The sequence below is a fragment of the Petaurus breviceps genome, unplaced genomic scaffold (genome assembly GCF_028583685.1).
Source record: "Petaurus breviceps papuanus isolate PSGF00001 unplaced genomic scaffold, PetGlider_PUasm1.0 178, whole genome shotgun sequence".
NCBI lineage: Eukaryota > Metazoa > Chordata > Mammalia > Diprotodontia > Petauridae > Petaurus > Petaurus breviceps.
In genome coordinates, this window is record NW_027185777.1 from 12,036,175 (window position 1) to 12,052,100 (window position 15,926).

Below are 15,926 nucleotides of genomic sequence, written 5' to 3' on the forward strand. Positions count from 1 at the left end.
AGTAGAGGTCCATGAGTATAATATTCATTCTTTGATTTAGTCCCATTGTGTGATCTTACCACATATTCTTATACTATTGAGCAGACATGTTACATGTAAGAATATTCAAAATTCATAACAAATGGTTGATAAGCTGCCTTCATTCCCCAAACTCATTTCCCTTTATCTTGGGAAGTTTTTATGGACTCAAACTACCTCTACCTTTTTAGATCTAAGGAAAATTGGAAGCATATTTGTCTTCCCTCTTGTAGAATGCATGGTAACCAGCTTTTCTCCATCTACAAGGTGGAAATGAATAAAAACTTCAGCATGATAGGAAAGATCAATTCATCAATATATATGGGGTTTTTTTTGCTTTTTACATGAAAAACAATTATTATGTGCTGTTTAGGGAGAGTAGAGGAGGTATAATGAGGCAGAAAAACATCATCCTTTCCTTTAAAGAATGTGATCTAGATAGGCCAATTGCAGATAGATAATATATAAACAAGGTTATATGTATTAACTGTCTCTGTATCATTTGTGGCATATTTCTGAACATGTTAGTTATTTTTATGTAGAGTATCTCTGTATAGATAGATTAGACAGATGGTAGATGAAATAAATATATATGCATATGAAGACTATGTCAACAAACATTTCATCAGTACTTTACTGTCATTACTATTCATTTGGAATATATCATTCTTCCATGCTTTCAAGAATCTCTATTTTCCTTAGCATGGGAACTTCCTACATTGAGACAAATCTCTATTATAATTCTATGACTTTGAGTTCATTTAACTAAAAAATTCATCATCCTATAACCAATCCAGTGATGTCTTCAGATCATCTGAATGGTATGGAAGTCTTTCATATCATAAAGTATTTTAAGAGGCTACTGTGTGCCTAACACTAGGCATAATAATGCATAAGTAAAAATACATTTAACATAGCAAATAAACAATTTTATCCAAAAGTATTTAAAATCATAAGACATTTTCATGTTTGGAATTTCTTCTTAGGAGATTGGACTAAAAAGCACTGCATGGTCCCTTTAAATCCTTTGTTGCATTAGAAACAGGCTTTGTTTTGTTGTCATAAAAATCATAACTTTAAAATACAATAACGTGCCAGCCATTAGAAAATTACTTTGTTCTGCCAATTGTGCGCATGATGGTGGGAAAAGCATTTCATAAGGACCAAAAGAAATATTCCCCAAATCTCATAGAACTCCCAGTTAGGTATTTTCCATAAATAGTGTTCTCAGAAAATGTGATGGTAATTGGGAAATTGGCTTGGCAAGCTGTTATTCATTTTTGTTAATGTGCTTCATTTTCATGGGTATGACTTTCTAGAAAACTTGCATGTTTACTAAGGTCGTTTACGTATTCTGTAAAGTGCTGACATATAAAAAGTTGCAAAGATTCAGAGATCAGTTAGACATATTGCTGCTGTTGGTCCTATAACCCTTTATGTGGCCCAGCTCTTTCTGATACCACACTGGCTGCTTCCTAACATTATGAAACAAGGGATATAGCTCACATTAACCAAGTGCAACTATTATCTATCTTTGGCTTTTCAAAGGTTTGATCTAGCATTGCAAGGATATTAGAAAAGTCCATACCAAAGATAGGGCATAGGGCTGCTGAGACAAATTAGGGCAAAAAACATTTATGTCCTTTTTTCCTCTTATTAGAATAAGGGCTTTTGTGTTAATGGTTAGAATTGACATTTCGTAAAACTAAGGGTCCCATTTATTGTAAAGAATATGATTTACCAACAGTCAGCCCTGTTGTAATCACAACTGTGATAAAAGCAATTGTTGTCTATTCTCCCACTTACAACCCCCAAGGATGAAGATTCTCCAGGAGCTTTTGACTTTCTAATGGTCATGCAGTTACTTTAGGGTCTAATCCTTTTGGTTAGTCACGTCAGTGACATTAACAGTTATTCTCTCACTAAAATTTCCCCTCAAAAATTTTCTCACTGGAATGAAGATGGTTCATCTGATCATGAGGTAAATAATTACAATTTTGTTGGTGATGATCTCTGGTACAAATCCCCAATGTAAACCAACATCAAGCATAGCCCTTCACTGTTGCTAGTTAGATTTGAACATATACATAAACCTAGTTGAGTGTCCTGTCCAGGTTGGGTCCTTTATTTTAGAAAAGATGTGGAAAAATGAGAATGTTTTTGGCTAAGAAGAAGAAAAATCATTAATGTAGAAAAATGAACATGTGAAAAAAAGGTTGCATGAGTTATGGTTGCTTATTGTAGAAACTGTCTATTAAGTTGAAAAAATACTCATGATTATTCTGCTTTTCCTCAAAAGAACAAACAAGGAATTGAAGGAATATAGTTATATATAAGAAAGTGCTTCTTGACTTTCATAAGAGTATTGTGGTTTTCCTATAGTATTATGATTATTATTTTTTTAAACCATTAGTTTGTAGAAAAATGTATATAATCCAAGGAAATGTATAGGCCCTAAAATTCTTATAGTAATATTTTAACTCCTATATGCATAAAATATTTAGGCATACAACACAATCCAGGGAGCGTTCTGTCATGGTGATGAAGGTATCCATGTTTTATTTTTTCTCTCTCTTCTGCTCTAGGTAAAGACAGTAAGGCAGCATTGAATCAATAATATATCAGTGGGGAAAAGACATAAGGAAAATGGAGCTTATGAGGATAAGGGCAGAGCTGACCCCAAAGGTGGGAAGCCAGTGATAGAGTCAAAATAGGATCAGTCAGAAAAATGGGAGAGTCAGGCTAGCAATTTCCTACTCCAAAGGGATTTTGAGAAGGAAGGGATGGGCAAAAGTTTCAATGTTTCTAAGAAGTCAAGATACAAGGCCATCATCAATGGTGACTGGGTGGGGGGGGGGAGTTAGTAGGGGAAAATAGAATACAGAGGATTAAACAGATAATGAATGGTGAGAAAATGTAATAAAAAACTATAACATTAGAGCATATGCATTCCAGATTTTTCTTTTTTTTTTTTTGGAAATACGTACAAGGGAAAAATCATTGGAGGGAATACATATATTCAACTCATAAGGCAGAGAGGAAGGAACAAGAATAAAATGATAAAACATGTATAGGGACAAAATCTTTCAGGATTTTTCAAGATTAGGGAAAGGGAGGGATCCAAGGCACTAGGGATAGGGACAGGCATTTCAGCAAAGGAGGACCCAAACTCAGTGCCAAAGAGGAGAGCATGGGCAGTGTTTTGGAAAATGCTTGTTCCTGTTTCAGCATTTACATTAGAGGCTGAATGACGACATATAGTCAGCTTAGTGCCATAGAACTAGAGTGGAAAGGACTTCAGAGGCCTTCCACTCTAACTCCTTCACTTACAGATGATGAAGCTAAGGCCCAGTGAAGTTTAGTGACTTACCCAAGGTCATCTCTTGGGGTGTAAAAAAAAAAGGGAATATTCTCTGAGACAGGGAAAAATGTTTCTAAGATCTGGATAACAAGTTTGCAATGAATTTTAAGAACTAGCTTGGATTTATTCTTCAGGTAAAGGTAAAAGAGTTATTCTTAGTTATTTCTTCACAAACTGTGCACACATTAAATAAAATTCAGCATGTCATCCTTGATAGAAAAAAAATCTTAGTTCCTTCAATTGAAAAGTTTAATGAAAAAGCACTTGCTCTGGAAAATAGAGGACCTGGGTTCAAATGTCACTTAGTGGCCTCAGTTTCTTTTCCACAATATATCCTTTAAAAGGAACAGAAGTAGTTCTGAATTTCTTAAAATGTGCATCCTGGCTTTTACAGGAAGCTTGATGATATTATTCTTCTCTGGTCCTCACAGCTAAAAGTTCTAATGCTTATTCACAAGACCTTAATGTGTCAGTCGCTACAGGTGGTGTCTATCATTTTGTGTCATTAAAATAGACTTTTGTTTGACCAGTTTGTCATATATATGAAGGTATTTCGTCTCCCTAATTGGAAAAAATACAACTGTGACTAACTAGGAATGATGAATAATGAGCCTGTGGCAATTGTGATCCTTGAGTTTTCCTAGTGGCTGGAGACAAAGGGCACCCAGAGGGAGAACCACTTACCTTAATGCAGCTGTTGAGTTTGGAGGTTGGGGGGAATGAATGATGATGAGAGATTAGTCTCACTTTTTTCAGTTGTTAGATTGACTCTTCTTTTATGGAGAAAAAAAGGAGAGGTATATGTTACTTTTACAATAAACGTAGAAGGGTAAGTTAACAGTAGCTAAGAATCACTCTTCTTTTCCTTACTTTAAAAGCCATGTCATTCTTTTTGAAAGTGCAGGGGGAAAATGAACCCTGATTATTTTTTATTTCTTAAGGGAAGCAAAGGAGGAATCAGTGTTGATAAATTACTACAAGGGAGTAAATAGATCAACAGAACTATAATGAGGAGTGGTCAGTGTCATTCCCTTGAGGTGCATTATTAGATGACAGCTTTGTAGAAGAAATACAAACAGCAACATAGGGAAATGGACTGAAATGAGATTTTTGGCAGCGCATACAAGAACTATTTCCAATATTGTCTTACTGGGGCCTCTCTGGTTGGCTGAGGCATTTCAGTGAATGTAACTGTTTATCAATCTTCAAATAGATACAATCTAGATCTAGATATATATCTGTGTTTGTATATATATATGTATATAATATATATCTATACCTCTGAAGTAACAGTATTGTTATGGAAAGACAATTTTAATTTAAATGACCATCATCAAAACAATTTTGCTAATTAAATGATTTTTTTCTCCCATTTACTGGAAATAATTATTAGGAATATTATTTTTAAATGATTCAGAACTGAGGGCTGTATGGATTGGGGGAGATAGTTTTGAGGTTCAAAAGGGGAAAAATAAATGAATTATTTAATTTAATTATTAATACTCCCAGCAAAATGCTTTATGCCAGCTTGAGTATTGCAATTTTAAACATGTGATCTCTACTTTGGATAGTCTAATACCAGGTATATTTGAAAAGTTGTGACTCTGCAGCTAAGTTCCATGGTGGCCATCATATAGTTGTTGCTTTATTAAAACAGCATTTATTTTTGGAGGACTAATTTTAACAGATTCATGTTGTCAGGATTAATGATCCTCAAAAATATTGACTGATGACAATTTTAATATAGTTTATCTAGTTAGTATAAATATAATAAAGTCAGGATCTAGGTTTTGTCTGGGCAAAACTGATTCTTCATGGCACTGAACATGACTGACTAGAGAGTGAATTCAGGGCATAGGTAAAAAGTTTTGTTTTGAACAATAGTAACCATTGCATAGATATATTATGAATTAGGTGCTTACATGAGAATCAATGATCCACATGCCTTGCATAGTAGATTGAGACAGTGTCCCAATTTGTCCCACAACAGCTATTTAACAATTTTAACATACTACCAACATGCTTTATGATTTGTAAAATGCTTTACCTATACCCTTTAATCTCATTTGAAGTTTACAACAATCTTGTAATGAATATGCTTCAATTATCACTATCTTACAGATGAGGGAACTGAAGCCAAGACAAAAGCTAATTGACTTGCTCACAGCCTCTCACAGTTTGTAAGTGGCTCAGGATGATTTTAAAACCAGGTTTTCCTGACACCAAATCTACTCATCTATTTGCTTTATGATGTTGCCTTCACAATGGAGATCTGCTAAATATCATAGATACAATTTTAGTTAACGTTGAACATTTTGGAGAATGGTAGGCATGGATCATCTGAGTACATTGAGGCATTTTTCCCAGCTCTTTGAAGTGATAGTAAAGAAGTTCAAACCTACTTATCCCACTCACCTTACAGCAGATCTTTATCTTTTCATTTGAGTAGGGTGATATCCATTCCAAATCAAAATTCACATTTTAACCAACTATATGGCAATACGATTCTTGGGTAGTCTCTGAAATCCCTTACCTCTTCCTTTTGAATCACTGTAACTTCATAGGCCCCAGCATGGCCATACAATTCTGTACAAGTAGCTGTAGTAAACCTGTCAGAAAAAAAAATGTAATTTATTAGGCAAGTATTACATCCTCCAAACTTCACATGTAGGAATGCTTCCCTTTGCCACGTAAGTCATGCCACCGACAATGAGTGATTTGTGAGTTATTGGACCAAGAAAATTTGGCAGCTGGCAGTCATTCTTCTGCTGATAAGCTCCTCCAAATGTATCTCTATGGGTACTGACAGATATCAGAAACCATAAAGTCCATAAGCAAATCTTTCTAATGAGGGAATTTAAAATTCCAAAGTAACAATGACCAGAAATCAGAGTTTGTTCAAATTTGAAGTAATCTGGGAGGTCATCTAGATCTGTGGGATAAAAAACAAATAGACATGGGTCCCTTCTGTATACATACTGACTTAGAAAATCACAACTAACATTATCTAGGATACAGAGAAATGAGAGACAGAAATATATGTAGATATCCCTCTCTATATAGATATGTATTTATATATGCTCATATATACATATTTAGTTTTGCTAAATGTTTTCCAGTTTTGTTGTGATTTGGTTAGGAATACATTCTGGAATTTTGCAGGTTTTAAGTTTGGCACCCCCAGATCTAGTCCAACACAACTCATTTTACAGAGAAGGAAACAAAGGTCAAGAGAAGTGGGGAAAGAAAAAAAATAACCCTTGTCTAAAATCACACAGCTAGTGAATTGTGTCAGGCCAGGAACATGAGTCTTTTGATGTCAATAATGAAGCTGTAGCAAATTTGCGATTTGTGGTTAAGTGGATATGAGGTCAAAACAGGGCTCTGTCACCTACCTCTATGACCCTAGTCCAATCAGTTCATTTCGAGGGGCTCCAGTTTAATCATTTATAAAAAGAAAAGAATCCAGGTGCCTTCTAGCTTGAAATTTTTATACTTCCTTGTAATATCAGTGCCATTTACACTAGACGAAATCTAAAGAATAGGTATTATTTCTTCTTTATTTGTTTATTTTTTTGTTGGGCAAGGCAATAAGGGTGAAGGGACTTGCAAGTATTAGAAGCCACATTTGAACTCAGGTCCTCCTAAATCCAGGGCTGCTGCTCTGTCTACTGTGTCACCTAGCTGCCCTTCTTTTTAAATTGTCATAGACTGTTCCTCGTGCCTGTAATGTTTTTTTCATTGTAACCCCATGACAGCTTTTCGCACATAATACAGTACAAATAAATATGTGTAGGCTCAATTTGCTTTTATATTTATCTCAATTAGCCAAGTAATCATTTCCCTAACCAGCATATTGAAACAAGCATAGAACATACCTAGAATGTTCCCTTCCTAAAGATAATTTTTCTAAGAGTACTATTAAAGCAGTTGGCACACTATGTTTTCAGCTCTGCTACTAACAACCCACTGTTTTTTTTCAAAAGCAGCCCAGAGATTGAGAATTACTCATTAAACCAGCTTATCTTAAAATCTGAACTAATTTAACTAAACTAATTTTTTTCTCTATTTCCAATTTCACCTGAATCCTTAATCATTAGTGCACTTTCCACTATAGTGAGGGCTAAGAGAAAAAGTGCCTTTTCTTCCTCCCCTTCTCTAATCAGGCAAGCACAGTCTCTTACATGTGGAAACATCTGTGCACTGGACAGAGATATAGCTGAGTCATCTCCAAGATACAGAAAGCACTTGTTTCCTTCCATTAGTCTCAGGAGGGGAAAATATCAGTCATGACCTGAAGGAACTAAGAGGAAAGAAACAGCCAGTCTATTCTTCTCCCCACATTTCTCTACTCACTAAATAGCATTGTCTCACAATCATCCTTCCCTCTGGGGTCAAAAGAAAAAGAAGTACATTCACCTTCCTTCTTGAGCAGAAATGGCCTTTTGTTTCTGTGGGTTCTGAGTTGGTCCCTGCACAACAATCACATCCACTTTTTGTCTTCCCCATGAAAGGTTGGGTCTGCTACCAAAATATTTCTACACAGATTTGCATTCAAATTAAATGGCTGAGTGACTAAGGTTTTATACTAACCATGATGTTATTTTGCCAATAAAATAAGGGGAAAGAACTCTTTAAATTGCAAAAGGAAGCTACTAGTATAGGAAATAGTCACCATCTAGTGGATATAAAGCCACATGGTAAGTTTATAACAATAATGAAAAATAAAGGAAGTGTTGGATTGCCTTTTGACCCAGGAAACCACGCTGTTTATTTGGTTTTTATTTTTAAAAAATAAACATTGAAACAGGTTCTCTCTGTTCAGGGAAATGAGAGAAACAAATGAATCCAATAAAAAAAAAACTAGAAAATATTTAGAACATTGGTCAGAGATAAATCAAGTGAAAGCTTAGACCAGAGACATATAGATGGTGATAGCATTAAGCATAGATTTCACATCACTGCTAAGAGAATGAGATTGAAATAAAATGGAAAGAGATAAAAAGTATTTATAGAAAATAGCAATAACCCAGTCAAGTCATTTATTGCTTTGCTGGGGATCCAAAGAAAGTCAAAAGCCATTACTGCCCTCAAGGAGCTCCCACTTTAATGGGGGAAGAGGACATGCAAACAGCTATGTACAGACAGAATGTCTCCAAAAAAAATTGGAAACTAAGCTATGACATCTTGGGATAAAATGCTGTTTAATTATGGCTATCATTGAACTGGTTAGCAGAATTCATTCATGCTAGTCATTTTCTGCATATTATTTTGTGTTATATCTTAAAGTCAAAAGATTTAATGTCTCCAAGATGAAGTGGGTAGCCAAATGTAATAAAGTTTAAATTATCATCATGCCTTAGATAGAAATAATTAATATATGTGATTGGCTGACTTATCTCTATCTCCATTTGATCAAACAACAAGTAATAAATTCAGATTTCAGGGGGAGAAGCATTTACATTAATATGAGGAAACTCTCTACAAAGACTATTCAAATATGGCGTCAGAGAAGGAATATGAAAGTGAGTTCTTGAATGTTACCAATATCAGGTGGAACACAAGCCCTGCAAGGTCATAGGATCATAGATTCATAGATTCAGATTCCAAAGGGCCTACAAAGGCTATTAAGTATAATGCCCTCATTTTTCCAGATGAGGAACTGAAGCACAGGCTTAAGGAAATTGACTACAGTTACACAGCTATTAAATGCCTCAGGCATAACTCGAACCTAGGTCTTTCTGAATCAGGAAGGTTGAGTCTACAGATATGGAATATGACTCTGCTACCTGAGATGTAGTTTTGGAGGATTTGAGAGGTTTATCATCACAAGGTTGGCCACCAGGTGCCAACACTGCTCATGAAACCTTGTACTAAAGCACTGCATTAGTATGAAAGGTATGAAGACCGATGAGATCATAGGTCCCCCAAGACTGAAAATAATGTAAGGTCTGCCTTAAGGATTATTAAATGGCCAAATAAGCAGAATTGTAGACTCTTCTAAACTAGAGAGTTTAAAGAATATTTGCAGATTATTTTCCTTTTTCAGAATGCATCAAAATCTCTCTTTCTCCATAGTATATTTTTCTCTGTGCTAATGAGAACAGGGATAGGCACCATCATAAACAAAAGTCACACAGCATAAAAACAGTATTTTCACAACAGGTTTTATGGGATGCAGAAATGACTGGAAAGCTTCAGCTGTTTTCTTCTTCTAGGTTACTCTCTGAGGTAAAGACAATGAGAAGAAAAGGCTAAAAAGCAGGGGAAAGCAAGAGCTCTAAGTAACCCCTTAACCAGATAAGCAGGCTCAGAATATCATAGAGTTGACCACACAGTGAAAAGAGCTTTTTTCACAGGAAGTAAATGGGAGCCATCAGACCAATAGTGCTAAATACCACTGACCACTTTTGTGATGCTACTCTTGTAAAAGTCATTTCCTGGGATATCAGCTGTAAGAGTACTTGTGGAGTGATGATGGCTTACATAATGCCACTTGTAATGGCCATCAGCGCTTTCATATCACAGAAGAAATTTATGATACTATCACCCAGCTCTCATAGAAATTACATGAATCTTTGTAAAAGACAGCAATGTACTGTTCACTTTTGAAGAGCCTGGAAAAAGAAATGATTAAAGGCTGATACTAGCCAATTAAAGGCTGTTTGTAGAGATGATGGTGATGAGTGCATCTGCTTAGAGCTTGAGAAATCAATCTTCTGCATCATTGTCTTACAAATACAGCACTCTCTCACTCCCTCCCTTCTCTCTTCACAGATCATCGCTTTTCCTAGCAATTTTAAAAACTTGGTCAGTATGACAAAGGACATGTGTGGCCAAAATTAATATATCAAGTGATTATAATAATTTTTAAATGCCCATTTGCTGTAATTGAATTATCTTAAGGGAAGGATGGAGAGAGGCTCCTGTTTTGACTTGAATGTTGTACCCTTTATAAACTAATAACCAAAAATGTGAGTGTATGTTTGTTTTTGTGTGTGTGAGAGAGAAAGAGAGAGGGAGGGAAAGAGGGAGGGAGAGAGAGAAAGAGAGAGAGAGAGAGAGACAGACTGTTGAGAAATGAAATAAATGAAATGCCCTTAGATTAGGGAATCAGTTTCAGATCTGTGGCTATCTGTGAACCTGTTCTGCCTTCATCTCTATCCCTCAGTTGAAATCCAATCACTTTTTGGAACTGGGAGAGACCCAGGTCACTTGATTTTATATTTTTAATTGTTCTATAATTATATATTAGAGAAAACACCCTGCCATGGTGACAGTAAATAGCCCTACACACATACACATTTCATTTTCCAAAGGTCAGAGCAGTTGAAAGAGTTAGTTGCTTTCTAGCTTCAAAAGCTTTTCTTTGCCTTAATTCACAACTATTGGTGGACTCAGTAACATTTTACAAGGACCCCCCCCCACCATGAGGAATTCAGCCAGTTTGATTGCATTTCCAGGCAGCTCCAGCTCACACTAGACATTTACTGGAATATTCACAACTCACAGCAGCCTTCCCTTATCCTTTTAACCACATCACTATGCAATAGTGAATCGGCTCATTTACAGAGAGGCTACAAACCTCCTTTAAAAGTGACATTATTATTGTAAGAGGTGCTGGATACCCACATTTGCTAGCCAGATAAGCAGATTACAATTCCTTTTGCAGAAACTGAGCCAAAGTTTGTACTCTGATTGAGGAGGTGACAGACAATTTTCCATATCAGTACAAGATCCAAGATGAGTCCTAAGACCAAAGAAAGCTGATGTCTTATCAGTGTGCCTAAAGGAACATCTATTAGTTTTAGAGTAGTACTGATAATGTTTAAGAAACTATATATATTAGATGTCATAGGGGATAGAAAGTAATTAATGACACCTCTGTCCTGAAGTAGCTTAAAACAATTGGAGAAATCAGAAAATAAATATGTGAAGATTTTTGTAAATTACAAATGTTATATAACACTACAAATCCTTCAGACCTTTACTTTCAGCTTCTCTAAGGAATAGAGCCTTAATGTTGATATAGTGGATAATAAACCAGTCTCAGAGATAAGAAGCTGATGGGGTTCGAGGCTTGCTTTTGGCATAGACTAAATGAAAGACCAGGACAAATCAGTTAACCCCTCAGTGCCCAAGGCAAGTTTTCAAGACTGTAAGTTGCAAGGGTAGGTACTGATCTGCCATGGTAGAGAGATTGTCCTAAAGCAGTATAATCACAGGTCTGGTCCAAGCCTATAAAACTGTTAGGAATAAAAATGCCAATCAGCTAATCACCCCAAATATGTACCTAAGTCTAGAAGGTAAATGATGAAAGAGGCTACAGATTATATGTCAAAGCAGATATTAATAATACTTATAATTAACATCCAAGCTCTGCCATTTAGGAGCTATGTGATCCTGGGCAAACCATTTACTCTTGGTCAGTCTCAGATTCCTAATTTGTAAAATGTCAGTGACACTGCCTGTGTTATCTATAAATGAACAAATGAGCATATATAAGGCATTTTATTGTGCCCTAGAATACAAATACAGAAATCAAATATTTCCTGCCTTCACGGAACTTACATTCTAATAGGGGAAGATGAAATACATAGAAGAGTTGTAGCCTTGGAGGAGTGTTCTTCTCTTGGAAGGCTCTCAGGTGGCCTATCCTTTCCAGGAATGGTAGTATTGACTAGATTACTATAAGACTGAGGTCAGAGAGGTTTTTTGTGAATTCTCTCACCAATTAGGATCCCAGGCTGATAGGGAATGCTACTTTGGAAGCCAAGTTGAAAAGCTTAATATATATTAACAGTTTTAGATATGATAGAGCACTGTGCCTGCCAAATTTATTATGAGCCCTTTATTACTTCAAAATGTTTTAACTGCATTATTTCATTTGATCCAAGTGACCAGTGTGAATAGCAATATTAATAATAGTTCTTTAATAGATTAATGGGGAGTTAGGTGGCACTGTGGTAGAGTACTGGACCTGGAGTCAGGAAGATTCATCTTCCTGAGTTCAAATCTGTCCTCAGACACTTACTAGGTATGTGATCCTAGGCAAATCACTTCACCCTGTTTGCCTCGGTTTCCTCATTTGTAAAATGAGCTGGAGAAGGAAATGGTGAACCACTCCAGAATCTTTGCCAAGAAAACCCCAAATGGGGTCATGGAGAATTGGACACAATTGAAGAAACTGAACAATAGTAGATTAAATCTGCCCCAGGACTTTTAGAATATGCTCTGCACATGGGTGTACATATCTATGTATAGAAATTCACAGATGCATGCACATAGTTATTATATACACACAAATAGTACTTTCTTTACGAAAACCCTGTGAAAATAGCAAGTTGCAGACATCATTTTGCTCAATTTGCAGATAAGGAAATGGATACTCCTATAAGCTATAAGTAGCTTTATCAAGGACTCAAGACACCAGTAAAGTGATGAAGGGGCAGGATTTGAGCTAAGGGCTTCTCTAAGCCTCCCATTACCTTCTGCCAAAGCTCCCTCCCACTGATGTGTGCGACTGGTCATGGCACGGTGGCACCATTACATACTTTTCTTTGAGAAACAAGGATTTCAGTCATTCTAATAGTTTCACTGAATGCCCCATTAATTTGATTTATAATGAATAAAAGGAAACTATTCTGTTCAGGGAAGAGCAACTGCAGGATAGGAACAGAAAAATGATTCAAGTAACAAATAATTCACATATTTCCCCCTTGACACATCAGGGTAATCTAAATATAAAAAAATTGGTATAGTACAGAAAAGTAAGAGCAGCCACTTGGAGAAATAAAATATAGAATGTGTATATGCATTAACACAGATTTCTCTGTGTGTATATGTGTACATGTATGTATATACACGCACATATGCTACATACCTCCATGTAGGCGTATCTAGAGATATGTTTATATAGATCACACATTCCCCTGAAGCTTTGAGCAAAAAGCAGATTTTTTTGCAAAAAAAGTTCTTTATACTTGCTCATCATTTCCAGGGCTTATAATCAGCAATGGAGGAGGAGCGTGTGGTATATGTAGGACAGAGAGATTTTAAAAAGGAAAAAACAGTTATGAAGCATTTTTCAGGTTTTGTAACAAATTGGCAGCGATTCAAAAATTGCTTGTACAGAGTACAGACAGCATAGTGTAGTTTAACTCCTTTGTTTGGAGTCAGGAAGACCAGGGTTTAAATTTTGCCTCAGACACATTCTGGGTAGCTGGGCAAGTCATGAAGCCTCATAGTATTTCAGCAGTTCTTTAAAACTATAAATTGTGGAGAAAGTGCTGTTTGACCTTCAGTGGTAGAGAAAGTTCTCATGCAAGCTTTTCCCATGCCGGATGTGTCAAACCACATGGTCCACAGGCCATGTGAGGCCCACACAAGATTAAAATGTAGTTCCTATCTGATTTTAATATATCCAAGTATTTGGATAGATGGATGGATGGAAAAATGCATAAGTATTAGTTTTCTAAGTCAATATATGGCCCACCGGTATCCTTATGTACATTTTAATGCCCCATCTGTTTCTTTTTGAATTTGACACCATTACCCAATACCCAGGAACACACAGATCCACACTCCCTATCTCCCATCTCCTTGACATTTACAAACTGTGAAAACCAAATCACTCAATCTCTGAAGGCCTCAGGCCAATTAATTAATTTACAGAGAGATTTTATACTGCGTTGTGTAGAGTGAGTTACAGTACAAAGACGATGCTAAAAGAATTACTTCATATAGTCATGTATTTTAATGTGAATGATTTCAAATTCAGTTGCCCATACTTATAGAAATGACCGACCCATACAGTTGACAAAATGTCAGTTTTGTCATTGAAGCACCTTTTGTGATCCTTTGCTCGTCTTTCAAAGTTACCCCTTAAAGCAAGTCGTTCCCCCAGTTCTACTGGCCCTCTGTGAAGTTATTTGTCTTCTGTGATCATGCATTATGTTCCAATTTGGTTTCAATTAAGTACAATCCGACTTACAATTATGAAATGCCTACTGAATATTATCAGCAAAGACCTCAGAGAATTGGAGGGATTAAAGTTGGAAGAGTCCTTAGAGGCCTTCTAGTAAAAACTTTTCACTTTGCAGATGAGGAAAATGAGACAAGAGGTTCAGATTGGAAACTATAATGATAAGTGTTTCTCCCCTGAACAAGGCAAAATATGTTCCAATAAAGGAGACTAGCATAAAATGCGGCCCTGCTTTGTTTCTGGAGTACTTGTATACTTCTATGCTGACTCTCCTGTCAGTTACAAAAGAAACATTGAATTCATTCAAACTATCTTTTATTCCTCAGGGACAAAAGCAGTGTATTTTACACTCTTCCTGAACTCAAACCTGGCCTCAGACACTTACTAGCTGGATGACCCAGGAGTAGTCCCTTAACCCTGTTTGCCTCAGGTCCCTTATCTGTTAAATGAGCCAGAAAAGGAATTGTAAAATCACTCCAGTATCTTTACCAAGAAAACCCCCAAATGGTGTCATGAAAAGTCAGACATGACAGAGACAGCTGACCAACAGCAGGCTCTTAATATATAATCTTATTGAGCTGATTTATGTTTCAACAAGTTTTCTTTGCAGAAGCTAAAATTATTTTTAGAGATGACCACAGAGCTAATATCATTTGAAAATCCTCTAAAGATAAGAATTAAGGAGTTTGTAAAATAGGAATATATTTGCTGGCTAAAGTGTTCATTCCTTATTCCTTTCAGTTCACCAGTTTTGGTTGTTTTTTTTTTTTTTTGGAGGGAGAATGCAGGGCGATTGGTGTTCAGTGACTTGCCCAGGGTTATATGGCTAGTTTTTTGTGTTAAGTGTCTGAGGCTGGATTTGAACTCAGGTCCTCCTGACTCTAGGGCTGGTGCTCTATTCACTGTGCCACCTAGCCGCCCCAATTTCACCAGTTTCTGCTCACAGCCACAGTTTCTAGGATGGAAAGTTAAAAAAAAATAAAGCAAAACACATTGTACCCTTAGAACTAAATGCTAAAAGTCTTATGTACTAGTGAATTTTTACAACCCACTTGGGTTGCAGAAACAGTAAGCATTTATTTTTCAAAGAAATTTTGATCTAATGATAAAAGGTCATTTCTCTTTTTTGATTCAAGTTTTAGCTTGACCAATGAGTCTTTTCAGAACTACCATGGAGGTCAGATATACAAGCACATCAGGCTTTTGAGAGAAGAGACTTTTTTTCTATTCACAAAACACCATAATTTGTCACTTTGCCATTCAAATAAATTTATTTTTAAAAGCATTTACAAAATGCCTAATTACTACAAAGCACTGTGCTAGAAAAGGAAGATAGATAAACAAAAACAGAAGTCTCTCATGTCAAGAGGCTTCTAGTCTACTGAAATGAAAATTATGGAACTCTCCCATATAGGCGACAAGGTGAAACACATATTTGTAAACTATTGGGATAAATTCGCCTTTTCCATTCAAGTAGGAGACAATTGATATGCAATGCTATACTCCTGAATTTTCACTAATTATTGATTGATTAATGGTAATTTCCAATTCTGGTACTAACCT

General features: G+C 36.1%; 1 protein-coding gene and 1 long non-coding RNA gene across 3 annotated transcripts in view; one reads left to right on the plus strand and one right to left on the minus strand.

Annotated features, from left to right (window-relative positions):
* The window catches only part of PLXDC2 (plexin domain containing 2), a 503,758-nt gene that overhangs the window by 475,872 nt on the left and 11,960 nt on the right, over positions 1-15,926 (plus strand). The window lies entirely within an intron of this gene.
* Positions 6-9,151, minus strand: LOC138159928 (uncharacterized). The gene is made up of 3 exons (XR_011168006.1): positions 5,913-9,151; positions 4,064-4,152; positions 6-278 (listed from the first exon to the last, which is right to left on the minus strand). It is a non-coding gene; the product is annotated as an uncharacterized lncRNA (long non-coding RNA).